The following is a 14,178-nucleotide window of genomic DNA, read 5'->3' as shown; positions in this document are numbered from 1 at the left end:
CCCCTGTAAACCACACAGGATCACAAGGACTTCCTGTGGAATACTATACATTGATTGCCTTTCACAGAAAACTAATTCAAGGGGCAACTGGACAAAATAAATTAAATTGAATTGATTTTCGGAGTCAATATGTCTTCAAAAGGTAATCTCCTATCGATCAACTCTATATTGACCGTGTTCCATACATTTTGCCCCTGGGGTGTTCATCTGCTTTCTTTTTATATTTCTTCCTCTCTCTGTCTCTCTCTCCCTCTCCTCTTCAATGTGAATGGGCCTCTCTCACAGTCGCAGCTTATATGGATCAAATATTCTACATAAGTGGCTACACTGGAAAAGAGCTATTCACAAGCCTCTTCAGCCAGGGCAGCGGATCAGTGGGAACGCTCTGTGCCAAAAAAAAGGGGACGCAATGTCATGTTCTGTATACAGAGATCAGTATTTATGTTTTGCTGTACATTAACAGTAACAGAGACATACAAACAGAATTTCCTCAGGCAGGTCATAGCCTGAGGCTCAGTCTACCCCCCATGTCCCCATGGAGGCTAAAATGTAAACAACTCTGTAATGTAACAAAGCAAAGAAATCCCAACAGATTAAAAAAGGTACAAATATTAAATCTATTCCACAACAAACAGGTTGATTTGTTTTATTTGTTTAATTTTAAATACAAAGCCTGTGCACAGCTTTTTTGACCAAGACAGGAGAAAGGAAAGTAGTAAACTTCTACACATATGTAATGTATGTATGTAAATTCACCCGCTAGGGGTCTCTCAATCAAAACAATAACAAGACCTAGTTTGATGATGTCGTAAAGCAGCATGGGATCATGGGAGTTGTATTCTTCACCACCATTGCAGATGAAAATCTAGTTGACGTGACTCAGATTCAAATCATGTTCAGGAAGTAGGTGTTTTTTACGCAGCAAAACGACAATGAAGAATTGTGATACATTACGAGTGGCCAACAGGCTAACTGGTCAGCGGTGTGTTTTTCCTTCACCATGCTTTATTTGCCCAGGAGGTTATAGCAGAGACGGGTAAAGTGGATATGATGCAATCAAAAAGTGACAAAATTAAACATCCAATTACCTTGAAAAAAAACTGGGGATTTCTCTGGGTTTGAATTTTGGATAATGTACACAAGTCAACAAAATGTATAACATAGGTCTAGTTGGACATCTTAATGGAGAATTGTGACATATTATATATAAGTGTAAATCTTTCACTTTTAACTGACAAATCAGAGACCGGAGCTACTATGGAAAGTCACTGGAAGTACCTCTGCTAGCATAGTCCACTGGCGGACACAAAATATCAAACAAAGGATGGATGTACTTTACGACCTGAGCTCTCCCCTGCTCTGTGTGTGTGTTTGAAGTGTGTGTATTTTTAGATGGTGCTATTCCAAGTAACATCCAGTGGAGCGATAATAATTCCTTTGATTAGGGCAACAGGTAAGAGGCTCGTAATCTCACCCCTGCCTGCCAGAGCCGCCATCATCACTCAACCATTGACAGCTCTACAGGGAAAACACACAGGGGTGCTGATTAAAAGGACAGCACCGTTAATGCAGCCAACCACACACACTCACTCCCACAGGTATTACAAGATGGGCTGTGGCAGGGGAAGTGACATTTCACATGTTACCTGGAATAGCCGAGTCTAAAAATAACACACACACGTAGGAGAAATGTGGTTATAAAACAAGGGTGGCATTGCCTAAAAGTAAAGCAGACGAGCGTTATCTGAAAATCAAAACCAGAAATCATATCAACCCTGTCTTAGCTCTCTGTTGGACTCAGTTTTCCTGCTTTGACCAACACCTTACAGGGTATTGAGAGGATAACTCTCATTTTGTCCCTGAAGTTAGATAACTTCCTCTTCTATCATGCTTCTCTGGGGGTCACAATGAGGGGACATCCAATAACAGAGGAGCATTCTGAGAAAACCCGGCCTCCTCTTTTTCATGCAGCTGCGTCCCACAGAGCGATGCAGCTCCTCAGAGGCTTGAGGTGGGGTCACCAGATTGGAAAGCAATTCTGAGGCAAGAGACCTGAAACAAGCAAGCCCTGAAAATAAAAGATCTTCAATCCAGACCAACAGGAACACTCAACACAACAAAATTAGCCTACAAACACCTCTAAAGCTAACAAAATAACACGTTATATTTCTCTTGAATCTGTACATAAACAGCACCGTAAAAATGTCATGTTATGAGATGATTTCATCTCATTATCTTGTTTTGTTATTACTATGAGGTTGCTAGGTGATCAGCTAAGACTCCAAGAAGCTAGAGGCTGTTTTCAGTTCAGTAATAAACTAAGAAGACTGATATCTTTGAATTAATTGTACGAATGGGAGAGTGATATAAACCAATCCATTTTTTCATAACTTTGGAAAGTAAGAGAATAATTGGATGTCAACCAAAATATGTGGCAGCTTTAAGCGGTCAATTCAACTTTGTCTGTCCGCCAAATGTGCTACAAGTCCTTCTATGTACAGTTAACATCATGACGGGGCTCAAAATGATGAATTATGTATTCAAACTTCAATATGAAGAATTGTGAACTAATTTAAATTACTCATAGACCAAGAATGTGACTCTCTCCCTCTACTCCTTTCAATAATCTGCAGTCACTACTTTCTACTTTCTTACTTACTATACATTTTTTTGTCTACATTGTTATTTTTACTAAGTGAATAGTGCTTGGTGAAGAAATAAAGGAACCACTGAATAGAATACAAAAATAATTTCCAAAATATATAAATCCAAATCTATATACAGTTACTTTTTCCCCTTGTGTAAATGCAAGTGGCTACAAAAGAATACTCTCTATTTTTATATTTTATATTCAAGATACACTAAAACTACAAACCAAGCAAAAGACAAGTACTGACTTTAACTGAATGAATGAGTTGAAACAACACTCTCTTACTGTCTTCTTAGTAGAATGTGGGTGAAATCGAACTGGGAGGTGAAAAGAGAGAAGCAGAGAACGTTGGAGGAATAGAGGGAGGCACTCAGACAAAGAAAGAAATGTACATGCACCAAAACATTTCAAATACTCTGACTTTTCAGAGATTTTTTTCTTTTCTGTATGATGCTGTCAGGAGCCAGCTCCCTGAGGGCCAAAACAAGAGAGAGACAGCCAGAGAGAGTACAATCCAGACAGAGAGAGAAAGAGTTGTTCTCCTTGGTGAGTCAGAGAGAGAACTCACAGAGAGAAATTCACTGCTTCACTGCCTTCAAGAGCGATTGACGACTGTGTTTCAAAAATTAGGTCTGGGTCTTTCTGCATGGACACACAGCACTTCTCCCCTTGCACCTATATGCTGACTAATTAGTAGATCACATGTGATTGAGTGCAAAATCCAAGGAGGAATATGGTCTTTACCACTAATGACAGCAAAGTATTCATACTCAATTAATACTGATAGTAATACTAGCTATTATACAGCATATAATATGTCATTGAACACTGTAAAAAGTGACACATTTGCAGCTCTTACATGTCACCTTAGCCATTTTAAGACCCTGACCTGTTTCAGGGGTCAGGAGTGGGGAACATTTTTGTACCACTTAATTTTTTTATACTGAATTACTGAACATCACACTTATGGATGGTTGGAACCGCCTTACTTCTGCAATAATAGCGGATGTGAAATATTAGTGATGACGATGCTATTCCAAAGTCGTTTTCCAGTTTTGAGTCAGTAGGTTGTCCCAAACAGAAGATGCAAACTTCACTGCATGTCTGCTCAGAGTGAGGAAATCCTAAGGATGTACGTTGCGGTTTATAGGACTCGAGTCGAGGGAGGTTGTTGTACCGAGCTTGTCACTGGTTTGCAGCTGAACGAGTTCCTGTTGTGGTTGGTTGTTGTGTTGTGGCAGATCAGCTGATTCCACCTCTGACGGCTGAACAAATACATTCAATTCTTTTTGTTAGCTTTTCGTGTTCTGAAACCTCTCAACAAACCCCGGAAGGAGTTTTGCAAATGCAGCAAAATATTCAAATGTCATAACAGGTTTTTACTCTTGCACAGTATATAGTAGATAAATGCACTATTTAAAGTTGCAGTTACTACAGTTTAAAATTTGCTTAAAAATTCACATTTGAAAGTAGAGACCTGAGATGCAGGATGGGACATTAAAGCTTTACCTTCTGCTCTAAGAGGTACTTATGTAAGTAATTTCCAACATGAAGGCCAAATCACACAGCCACTTGCTATCACTTTCAGACATAAATAGTTAGTTGGAAGAATTTGCTTTATGTAACTATACCACTGTAAACACCAAATCAAATGTAATTGTTGATGGCAGAGCCATTCCTACACTGAACTGCCTATCTATGCACAGGAGCTTCACCAGACTCAAGGGCTGCATGTAATTAAGCACTGCTGTTTTTAATTTTACCCCATTGGTATCGGCAATTTCCTGTTCGCTCTCCCACAGCCATATCAGATATGTATTAAATTACTGCTAATGCAAACCAAACATTTCCAACTACTGACTAGTGCACATTAAAATTCTTCATCTGGCGAAACACGGAGTGGCTTTTTTCACCGACAAAGTCGTGTATTTGGTCGGCGCAGACAGGGTCTTTTTGGGGATTTTAACTCTGCCACTTATTGTATTTTTGAAAGTGAGCAGAGAATAAGAAGCAGCTCACAGTGGCAGCACCTTCCTGTTCCATTAAACCGAACAGTTGCAGGCTGTACCTCCAATTCCTTACACCATGTGCAGTATTGAATCAGATTGCAGTGGTAATTATCTCTGACTCACTACTTTATTAATACATGAGTTTGTTTGTCTACACTGTAAACAGTTAGTGGATGCTTTTCAGCTGGATTTCTGACAAAGTAGCTGCTCGAAGAGTATTTGCAGATATATTAAACCATAGATCATGTTAACTGAAAAGATTACAAGTAATTTCAATTTACAGTATAATGCTGGGTTGTCAAGGGTCTGATTCATTTATTCATCCATTAAATAAAAAAGGTATTGATATGATATGATGAAGCAGGTTTGACCTTTAAGGTAGCTCTTTAAACGTTTGCAACAAAGTGACTTGCAGGCTTATTCAAACATGTAACTAGTTACCGATTGCATAAGGAACAGCATGTTTGAAGCGTGTTGTTCTACAACAAAGCCCATCTTGTAACGTCCCTTCTCAAACTCTTACATCAGTGGAGCATCAGTGTACACAAAATGATTGAGTCAATTTTAACTGAGCCAAGAAAATGCTGTGACATGATAAACGTCCACTTTGTGAAATACATAACAGCTTCAAAGGCCTGATGGGATTTCTCCAGTCACACATTCTAGTGTACTACACTGTGTGTGTATATATATATATATATATATATATATATATATATATATATAATTCTCACATAGGAGACAAGGTCACTGGGAGATAAAAAGGAGGTCCTATAGAGGCACAGAGAACGGGTTTTACGCGGATAATTGCCTTCAGGATTAAGTAAGTGCTGCTTGGAAAAACTGTAGATATTACATGTACACTATGTGCACTTTCCCATTCTTCCTCATGTAGTATAATCATGTCATTTGGAGACAAGAAATGTCTCCCAGCGTTTGCCAAAAGAACGTTTACAAGTATCTTATTATGTACTTTGATTGTGACACTTTTCTAAACTTTACATTACTTACTACACTTTGTTATGATATCTATCTAATGGATGTGCTAAGTCCAGAGGTTTGTTTAAATGACATGCGAGAAGTGGCTGATGACAAATATCTGGCACTGATCGGAAATCCATGTGAGGGAACTGTTTGCCCACTGCACTGTGTTGTTTATACTCGGCCAAAATGTGTTTGTTTCTTTCCATCCTAGAGTTCAGGGAGCTTTTTTTATTTTATGAGAAAACTAACGAGCACGGTTGGAAAAAAAAAAGGCCATTAAAATCCACTATATAAACAGACATAAATTAGCCCTGCATTTAATACTCCATGCTGTTCCAGATACATCTGTATAGGAACAGACAATCCCTCACAGCCATTAAATTATGCAAGTCAAAAATAAAATGGGAACAATTGTGTGTAGCATGTAATCTGCATTTCAACTTAGCTGAACAGGATAAGTGATAAGCCCAACTGCTAAATGTTACATCATTTCTTGGGCCTTTTATCTCATACAGTGGAGGGCTGATTAAAGATGCTCTACTGGCACACACGCGCACACACACATCTCTCTCTTTTCCCAGCCAGACAAGAGCATTGCTGTAGAAAAGGAAGAAGCAGCATTCTTGCTATTTATCTAGTCATCTGATCTGGCCAACGAGTCATGTGTTATAGCCGTGTTACAGTCTCAGCAGCATGCTTTAGGCTAACCCTAACCCTAGTCCAGTGTATTCTGCTCTTTTCAGCGTCCCTTCTTTTTCTTTCACACTGCTCTCTATCTAGATACAAGCTGTGCAGCCCTCCAAATCACATTTTAAAAATATGGTCACCACTGAAAAGGACTTCAAGACATCTTCGCAATTGAAGCTAAAGTGTTTTATATTCCAAATATGGGAAATTCTTATATATGTAACTGAAATCACTTTTCTTTCGTAATGAGGCCCTTGTTATGGAAAACTACAACCTGCTTTGCATTAGTCTTGATCAAACGACAAAATGCAGAATTCAATCGATTGCCAAGAGTCCCTAAAGGTTTCGTAATTTCCCCCTCAGATATTGACAGTGTGATAAATGCAGTAATTATTTTGCTGACTTCAATGATCCTCGTCAGTGGACTGAAGAAAAAAATAAAAGCCTAATTCTCTCGATTACTGGGCGGGCTGCGTATAATAATAGCTATCCAGGGGAGGATGGCACGAAATCAAGTTTTGCATTCTGGAGCGAAGGTCGACAGTTTAATTGGAAGTGCAAATTGCGTTCACGTGTATCCCCACAGTGGATTGAGCCATGGGTAAAGTGAATGTGCACACGGAGAATGTGTGAGAAGGAGCGGGGGATGGATGAAGAATGAACGAGTGCACGTGGTTAGTGGAGCTACAATTATCATCACTTTAGTGTTTTTAACTCCTTAAAGCCCCATTCACACTGATCAGGATGCTCCCGCTGCCAGCTACTGAAGCAGCTAAGCTAATGCTGCCAATTTTTTGTTCGGAAAGAATAAATATTGACTTAATGACTGCAGCTCCCATCTGCTGGTGCTACTCCCTCGCTTTCTGTCTGTTTTGCTTTCGCTCTCCATCTCTCCCTCTGTGTGTGTGTTGTCTGCAGAGAATACCCCTGTCATTATATTCAGCCTCCAGCCACACTTACCCTTGTAGTGGAGACATACTCTCTCATCACTGATGTATCACTTTCTTCGAGCAGCAAACAGCACGCTTTCGTATTTATCTATAACATGTGGAGCGGTCAGGGTTTAAGTTCAGGTTTTGATCAGCTGTGCTGCGTTTGAAGCTGAGACTGACGGAGCAGAGCTGAGAGGTTTAACACTGCACAGAGCAGAGGGCAGTGCTGGAAAGTACTGAGCCTCTTAGCTGTGTCTGCACATAGAACTGCACATCCATAATGATAAGTAGAGCCCCTCTCTTATGATTTGGTGCTATATAAATAAAATACTTTACCTGACTGGAGCCAGACCAATTTTGTCGGTCTGCTGATTTAATCACCTGATATTGTCTTTCAAATATATCGGTGTCAGCATATGTGATGCTACGAAAAAGGATTTTTTTATGAAAGTAAAAAAGATGCCTTAATTTTAGAAATGGTGTTGTCATAAAGTTTAACCATCCTGTTCCGACTCCATTTATTAAAAAAGAACTGTTGTGACAGACAGTGGTGCAGTGTGAAGCAGTGTGTTCATAATGCTCTGTTAACTGGTTTTTAAAATACATTAATGGATTTGCACTGGGTACGGTATCAGCGGGTTACAGTTGTTTAACGGGAAAAAAAATGTATATAATTTCACAAGTACAAGGACGTTATATATGAACTAAATGCGGGCAGTTAGCGCATGAGAACTAATGTGCAGCACAAATCATTTTCAACCATTTATACACACACATTCATAAAGCGCTACTATAGCAATCAAATTGCATTGAAATACTGCCAGCACAGCCATCAGGGGCAATTTGGGGTTCAGTATTTATCTTGCCTAAGGTGACTTCGAGGTACAAACTGGAGAAACAAGGGATCAAACCACCGACATTACTGGATGAACAGCTCTTCTTCCTGATTTAAAGCATAAATGTGGCTTGAGCAAATGAAGAAATTCCTACTTTTTAATCACAACCTTGGTCCTTGAATCTACATTCCTGATATGTTAAATGCACAAATATTCAGTCATGGATGATGCAATGATTGAAAACATCTCTTTTTAAATTGCCAAACAAGCTGCTTCATCACATTTAGATGAGCATGAACCAGTTTTATCAGATCAGAGCAGCCATTAAATTCTTACCATGGGATTACATTGTAAAATGTAGTTCCTTTGAAAGTGACACCACCTCTGCCTGGATGCAGCCCCAAGTAACTGTCACATCCATATTTTCAATGAATGTCAAGGTCTGAGAATGCAGCTGAGGGCAGGACAGCGTTTCAGGAGCTGGATGCAAACATTTGCAATGGGAATTGATTTTGCTAGGTGTTGACTCTGCTGCTGCTGCTGCTGACTTTGCTGCCGGTACAGACAGTGTCGGTGTATGACTGCTGCTGCTTTTATAACAGCATTTGTTCTCATCGTTTAAAAGAATCTGACAGAAATGCTTCTTCAGAAGCAACACTACAGCTTACAATGGATAAGCCTGATATTTCAAAGGTTGTCTCTTTTCATACACCGTCCTCTATGATACTGTAAAAACTGCAGACTGGATCATATTGCTCAAAAGAAATAAAATGGAATCCAAATATCATTGGTAATTTAACTTATGTTACTGTAAAGTATTGTACAATTTGGGTAATTAATGGTCTGTTAAAAATACACAGAAGCAGGAGCAAACTGCACTGTCCCTGCTGGACTAAATACATTGAGAAAGATAATGAGCCATTATTGCAAAAAATACTGTATATGAGCCATGTCCATTGCACATCATTGTCCCCCTCATTGACTAGAAACTTCTCTGATATCTGTGTTATTATGCAGCCACATTATGACAAAATAGGAGGAACTGCAGGTGTTACAGTGTGTGCTGCTTCTCAACAAGAACTAGAGTTTTGAGCAAGGAAAGATTATATTGTTTAAAATCAGAAAAAAGAGCAGAGCCCCCGATTAAAGACTTGATCAGAGCCAATGAGCAACATATACATATACTGTGCACTTTCCACAAACTGAAGAGTCCTGTGTTATGTAGACTACAGCCACAGACAAAAAAAAAGAAAAATAAACCAGTGTTTTTTCATGTCTTAAAAGCTGTAATGTGCCTAATTTTTCATGCAGTGCCTTGACCTACATGGTTGTACTGATGCTTGTGCAAGTTAACCTTACAAAAATCATTTTGCACAATACTAATGAATCGCTGTGGCCTTTCTGTGTGGCGTTTGCACGTTCTCCCCGAGTCTGTGTGGGTTTCCTCCCACAGTCCAAAGACATGCAGGTTGGAGTTAGGTTAATTGAAGACTATATTGTCTGTAGGTGTGATTGTTAGTGTGAATTGTTGTTGGTCTCTGTGTATTGGCCCTTTAATACACTGGTGACCTGTTCAGGGTGAACCTCGCCTCTCGCCCAATGTCTCTGGCATTGGCTCCAACCCCCCCCCCCAGTGACCCTCAAGAGGCAAAATACAGTTACAGATAATGGACGAAAAAATTGAATGTTAAAGTTCTTGCTATGTTAACTTGCAAGCCAATTGTAGAATTCAAGCTATTGAAAAAGATTAGTGTTTCCCTTTCTAAAATAAATTCTGTTAAGTATCGGAAATAATTGCTTCATCCTGACAATATCATTGCAGCATAGCTAAATATATTTAAGCAAACATAACTTTGGGATAATGAAAAAGTATACCTCCCTCCTCTATAAAATGAAAGCTTAAAACATATCAATTAATCAGGCCCGGGTGGACAAACAGCCTTCATGCTACACATGACATCATTAATACAGATTACATATTTAATACAGAACATATTATAGAGAGCAATCACCTCTCAGCCGTATTACAGTTTTCTAGGTTGGCAGGAGGGAGCACAAGGCAGCAGCAGCCATGCAACCTGCTTATCAGTGAGTGATGTCTGGCCGCGGACGGGCGAATGCTGCAAATCAGTCTTGGTTGAAAGATACAGTGAAAAATTAGGGCCACTTGCTTTCATCATTCAGCACAAATCCAATATAATGTCTCTCGGACGCAGCTCTCAATGCAGCTCGTTTTACAAATGCAGAATGCTTTGCGGGGAAACGAATTTTATATTCGCTAATGAGAGAGAGACGAGAAAAACAACGAAAAGGCAAACATAAGAGTCGAGTAGATTTCTGTGCTAAAGCCAACATGGCAGGAAAAACCCTTTATCATTCCTCACCTTCTGGTTGGTTGTTTTTAGTTTCCCTCTGGGGTTTTTTGTGCTTTCAGAAGCACATGAGATTACACACCGAGACATCCCAATTGCATAAGTTGTCAGGTAAGCCTACAGGCAGGACGAGGCCATATGTTTCACGCACATTATGCATACACTTTATTCAATTGACTTAATGCAGATTAGTCCATTAATATGCAATCATGAACCGGCTGCTCCGGAAAGAAGTAACTAATATTGAAGAGGTTATTGTGAAAGCCTAGCTGACAATTCTAACATGGACTGAAAAACTGTGTATTGCAGCAGAGAAAAAAAACAACAACCCAAAACTCACCAGTTCAGCATCAATAACGATCAGCGGGAGAAGCTCATGTCTTGGCCTGCAGAGACAAAAAAGGACATACTTTAAGAACGAGAGAGAATTTCATAAATCGCAAGAGACCTGAATCTGGACTTATTTGGCTGAGGTCTAAAAACCTGTTCAGTGCAGGAGGAAGGACGGAACCTGAGAGAGAGCCACTCAGAGAGGCGAGCACATACCACATCCCTTCGCTATGCTGCCAAGGAAAACATCAAGTAAATCACAATATTGACAAACAGCTTCGGAATAGCCTTAAAGCTTGTCAGATTTTAACAATTGGATAGCGACAGGGTTGTGATCCAACACGTTTTTTAACATGCTACCATAAGACTGGGTCTGTCATTTCTAGTGTCAGTCTGCTCGTGTGTCGGCCGATCAATCCATCAGACTGTGCTCTGCCACATCCATAGATCTCTGTGAGGCTTCAGAAACATCCACAAGGGTTACTGACAGCTTTGTCAAGGCTGACGTGTGTGGGCGGGGACTGCACTGTGATGAAAACCTGCTAAACCACGTCAAAACAACAGGGATAGAAGGGGAGACAGTCGAGCTAATCAAGACCAGACGTCTAATAAAAGAGAAAAAGCAACATGAGAATAAATAGATAGGAAACAAGTGGGTGAAGATGCCAGGCTTTAAAAAAAGACAACAAGTAATTGAGATGTACAGTAAACTGGCAGACGGAGGGATGGATTCCAACTTAACTCCCACCAGAGTAAACCTCCAACCTTCGAGCAACTCAATAAGATGTTGGCAAGGACGCCAGTGTGAAAACATACAAACAGAGAAAAACAGATTTTCTCACTTCATTTGCCGTTTGGACCAAATCCTACAGCTGCAACTGAGCTGAACCACAGAACAACACTTGCAAATGTGTGCACCTCAGACACATTTTCATATCCTCATCACACAAATATCTGTGGCTTGGAAATAATAAAAAAACTGCACCAGGCTTGACATGTGTGTGCCACAACTTTGAAATGTTGTTTTTACTTTCCTCATCTTCCATTATGTGTATTTTTTATCCAAGAGTCCCAATCTAGTTTTGTTGTGACTCAGAGCAAATATGTTGTTATTCTGTCAGTTTAAATGCACCGAGATATTGAAAAAATACTTTGTGGTTCTAATTTGGAAAATTTAATCCATCCAAATCTGAACAGTCAATTAAATTGCACCATAACCACCTGCTTTGCACAGAGAGCACACATGCTAGTCATTTCAAGCAGGACACAAAAGGACAATTTGACTAAAAAAGAACAAAACAATCAGTCCCACTTTCATATCAAAATAAAAATTCACATCGCTCACAAAATCTGCAAATTATCCAAAAAATATTATGGCATACCAGGGATAACATGAGGACATTACATTCTCCTCAAATCATTAAAACTAATAATTGCTGGTGATAATCATACTCTCAGAGCAGTATTTGCTAAAAAAAAAAAAAAAAAAAAAAGGATATCAATTAAATTGTGTTGTCATCATATTACCAAATACAGGACAACGCTGCCCTGTGCAAGACATTCTGAAAAGAACCAATGATTTCTCACCACTGAGTGCATCAAAGACACAACGCTGTCATCTGCTCCAACAAAAAAATTTAATAAAAGCACCTGCACACCCACAGCCTTTAAGCTTCTTAGTTCACCGCTATTCATGGACAAAGCCTCACAGTCTGGGTTTAAGCCACAGGTAAGGGATTGCTATTGTGTGAGGGAGGGTGATGTTTGACTATAATCACTACTGAAACGTTTACGTGGCTGTGTCAATACGCCAATGCAGAGTTTATTTTTGCTATACGTGATGAGGACAAACTGTGAGAGAAGGTGTGAGAGACAAGACGACCTTCTGTAATTTTACAACAACACTCACTGAAACTCTCTGTGGTCCGTGAACAAAAACCTGAGATAAGATAAAGTGGCTAAACAATGTTTACAGCACACTGGAATACACCTTTGGTGCTTTTTACAAGAAGAAAAGGTTCCTCCACAAACACGGCTCATGATGAAGAAGTGGACACAGGATGTCCGTGTGAGCAGATAACTCATGCAACAAGTTTGTTCATTTGCACCCAAGTGAAACCCTGCACCAAACAATGCATTATGGGTTATTTGGACTGCAAACAAGCCGAAGGGTTATTCTTGAACAAACACGCTCACTCTCTGCCTCCTGGGTGTATGTGATAAAACAGGTTATGAAAATAGAAACCTGCTTTCTGACTCCAACATGTCCTTTTCAACCTGTATCAAAGAAAGCCACTTTAGATATACATCTTCCGCTCTATAAAAATGGATGCAGACAACAATCTGACATTAATTTAACCTAAAACTCAGTGTCAGGGTTTCAGCAATGAAATCTTATACCCAACATCTTCTTTTCACTCACTTTTTTGATCCACATGAAGTGAAAAAGCTGAGAATGGACTAAAAATATACATATTTTTGACGGATAGAGCAAGGACAATATGATTTGATTACAAATAAATAGATTATTGTATTCAAATCTCACTGCTCAGTGATGTGAAATTAGGGATGCATTCAAATATACAGAAAATAGAAATTGTTTTAGTAAGAAACCAGCACTTTTGTGTTTGCCCTGACAGTGAAGCGATGGCACCTTGCAGAATGGGATGAATGCATGGCAGCTGCAGCTCCCACATTCAACACATTCACTTCAGCTCACAGTAAAATCCTCCGCCGGGTCGTTAGTCTGTACATATGTTTGTTTATAGACCGGTGCAGCGGACCATGATGTAAACCCAAGCCCGGAAACAGCCGCCCTGTGTCGGTTAGTCCATTGACTTTTATGGCCACTGTGCAGTCACCGTGTGCCTGTCACATCGGCCGGGCTGCCTCCTGCTCTGTCCCGCTACAGCTAGCTCCGGAGACTAGCCACCCTCCCCGGGCAGCCGCCGGAAACATCCAACAACCAACACCTCCCACCGACACCCTGCAAGTTCTCAGGCCGCGTGTGTCACATTTTACCTGCGAGAGAGGAGGAGAGAAGCCGCAGCGCCGAGGGAGAGTAGAGACCAGAGAACCCCGCTGCCAGGCTGCTAAAGGTCCGCTCGGTTTGAACGCGCCCGGGCTAGCTAGCTAGCGACACACTAGGCTACAGCGCGTGCGTGCGTGTGTGTGTGCGTGTGTGTGTGTGATGGAAGCAGCTGTAGCGGGATGGAGTTTAAGCGGCTGTTTCCCCAGCATCCAGTGAGGCTGACAGACACGGAGCCTGCGTTAGACTGAGCTCTTACTGAGAGAGACAGGAAAGCTCCAATAATAACGTGACGCCATCAGGGTTAATGAGCGTGTGTGTGAGCGTGTGTGTGAGTGTGTGCGTGCGTG

General features: G+C 40.4%; 1 protein-coding gene across 5 annotated transcripts in view; it reads right to left on the bottom strand.

The window, feature by feature from the left end:
* The window catches only part of LOC109632378 (1-phosphatidylinositol 4,5-bisphosphate phosphodiesterase beta-4), a 65,600-nt gene that overhangs the window by 51,253 nt on the left and 169 nt on the right, over nt 1–14,178 (bottom strand). For 2 of the 5 annotated variants that reach the window (XM_020091609.2, XM_020091606.2), the window contains exon 2: nt 10,811–10,856. The gene's annotated coding sequence lies outside the window, so the exon portion shown is untranslated. Of the gene's footprint in view, nt 1–10,810; nt 10,857–10,953; nt 11,488–12,387; nt 12,528–13,821; nt 14,141–14,178 lie in introns of those variants that run through there. The other 3 variants (XM_020091607.2, XM_020091608.2, XM_069514512.1) reach the window with 3 other exon arrangements.

This window comes from Paralichthys olivaceus, chromosome 19 (genome assembly GCF_024713975.1).
Source record: "Paralichthys olivaceus isolate ysfri-2021 chromosome 19, ASM2471397v2, whole genome shotgun sequence".
NCBI classification, from domain to species: domain Eukaryota; kingdom Metazoa; phylum Chordata; class Actinopteri; order Pleuronectiformes; family Paralichthyidae; genus Paralichthys; species Paralichthys olivaceus.
This window is presented reverse-complemented; position numbering and strand designations above follow the sequence as displayed.